The sequence below is a fragment of the Nelumbo lutea genome, chromosome 3 (genome assembly GCF_056320005.1).
Source record: "Nelumbo lutea isolate HS-2025 chromosome 3, American lotus-T2T, whole genome shotgun sequence".
Classification (NCBI taxonomy): domain Eukaryota; kingdom Viridiplantae; phylum Streptophyta; class Magnoliopsida; order Proteales; family Nelumbonaceae; genus Nelumbo; species Nelumbo lutea.
Genome location: NC_142686.1, coordinates 92,628,367 through 92,630,368, shown reverse-complemented (window position 1 = coordinate 92,630,368; position 2,002 = coordinate 92,628,367). Strand labels below are relative to the sequence as shown.

The 2,002-nt window shown below is 47.5% G+C and overlaps 1 pseudogene; it reads right to left on the bottom strand.

Annotated features, from left to right (window-relative positions):
* Nucleotides 1–715: 715 nt before the first annotated feature.
* On the bottom strand, nucleotides 716–1,402 carry LOC148866881 (granule-bound starch synthase 2, chloroplastic/amyloplastic pseudogene; annotated as a pseudogene).
* Between the last annotated feature and the right edge of the window lie 600 nt (nucleotides 1,403–2,002).

Here is a 2,002-nt window from a genome sequence, read left to right as displayed (position 1 = left end):
GCCCTACTTTTCCTTGCCCCTTCCCTCGCGTGCAAACCTTATTGCGGAAACTGAATGGGTGATTTGTCCAAGAGACCTCCCGAACTCTCCTCGCTCTTTTCTTGACTTGAAAACTGAATGCTTTTTTTCAATTCGTGGCTCCTTAAATAGGAGATTACAGAAGAGAATCCCTTGTTGGATTCGGCTAGGCTAGGGTAATCCGACTCAAACTAAAACTCCTAATTTCCTATTTAAACTAAAACTCATAACTCTTACTTAAGAAGATAAAATTAGATAAGGATAAGATAAGATAAGGGATAAGGTAAGTTGGTGGTGAGTTGGCGGGCAGAACTGATGTGGTGGGATAAGTGTGGGCCCGACCTGATGAGCTGTCATGTGGGCCCCGCCTTACTGCTACTGCGTGTTGCTGCTGTGAGGCGTGTGTTGCTGCCATGCTGTTCGTGCTGCTACCGTGTGGTGCATGCTACGTGCTGTCAAGCGGTGCGTTCTGCGCGCTGTCGGGCGATGCGTGCTGCCGTGCGGCGCTGCCAGGCAGTGCGTGTTGCGTGCTGCCAGGCGGTGTGTGCTGCGCGCTGTCGGCGGTGCGTGCTACTGCCTATGACTGCATTGTATTGCGCTGCCGGTTGGTGTGACCATAACATTACACCCCTCCTGGACAACGAGCTTGTCCTCAAGCTCGAATTCCGAATACGGGGCTTGGAACTCTACCAATGGATCAAATGACTGCTCCGTAGCTCAGTGCATAAAGCTGGATTATTTGATGCAGACCCCAGCCCCCTTGTTTAGTTTCCAGCTCCCAGGCATAACCAAGGCTTACACTGACTACACGATCTGCTGCACTCAGGCCAGCCGCAAGGACATTGAAGTGTTCCCCACCTTCTGGGTCATATAGTTTGAAGTAGTTTTGTGGAAGATCCACATAACAAAAATCACGTAATGGACCACGGCTCTGATGTCCTATGTTGTGGATCACCGGAACGCATCGGGTATCCTTATAGAAAGGAACCTCAAGAGCAGCCTTACCGAAGAGACCCATGCGTTTTAAAATATCCTCTCGGCTTCCCCCATATATATTTTCCTCAATATTGTGAAACATAGGGCTGTTTATGAACACAGAATCCATGCCATCAGTATAAGCTTGAGAGAAAGTTACCTCTATATCCTACCCCTCCACCTTACATTTTTTGCACACTCCTGTTTATTGGATTTCTACATAGTTACCATACTGTGGTGCTGCAACCATAACTCTATGTCCACGCCGTGCCAATGCCTTCGGTAAAGCCCCAACAACATTTCCAAGCCCACCTTCCTTCGTCAAAGAAGCGCATTCTGCAAGTTCTACTATAATGTACATGACATTGTCCCCGGCCAAAGGAGGAGACTTTACTGTTTCATCCTCCATGCATTGATCCTTGGAAATAACTACGGCTGTGGGGCAACAGTCTGTTGTTTTCTGGATGTCTCTACATAGTCCGGACGACGTCTGTTGGTGTTGGCGATTCCCTCAGAACTCATTTCTTTGTTGGAGAGGAATGTTTCCATTAGGCGTCGCATCTGTCGGACGTCTTCCTTGACTTCACGAACCTCCATGCTGGTTTCTGCTAGCCTATGTTCCAGTTCGTTGACCTTGACTGATAGTTGCTCCATATCGCCCATGATGTTTGGGTCTAATACTAATTTGTTATGGTCCCGCGCGTATGATTCCGTCATGGGTCGGTCCACGGTGCAAAAGCCCTGCTTTCCCTTGCGCCTTCCCTCGCGTGCAGACCCTATTGCGGAAACTGAATGGGTGATTTGTCCATGAGAGCACCCGAACTCTCCTCACTCTTTTCTTGACTGGAAAACTGAATGCTTTATTTCAATTCGTGGCTCCTTAAATAGGAGATTACAGAAGAGAATTCCTTGTTGGATTTGGCTAGGCTAGGGTAATCCAACTCAAACTAAAAGTCCTAATTTCCTACTTAAACTAAAACTCATAACTCTTACTTAAGAAGATAAAATA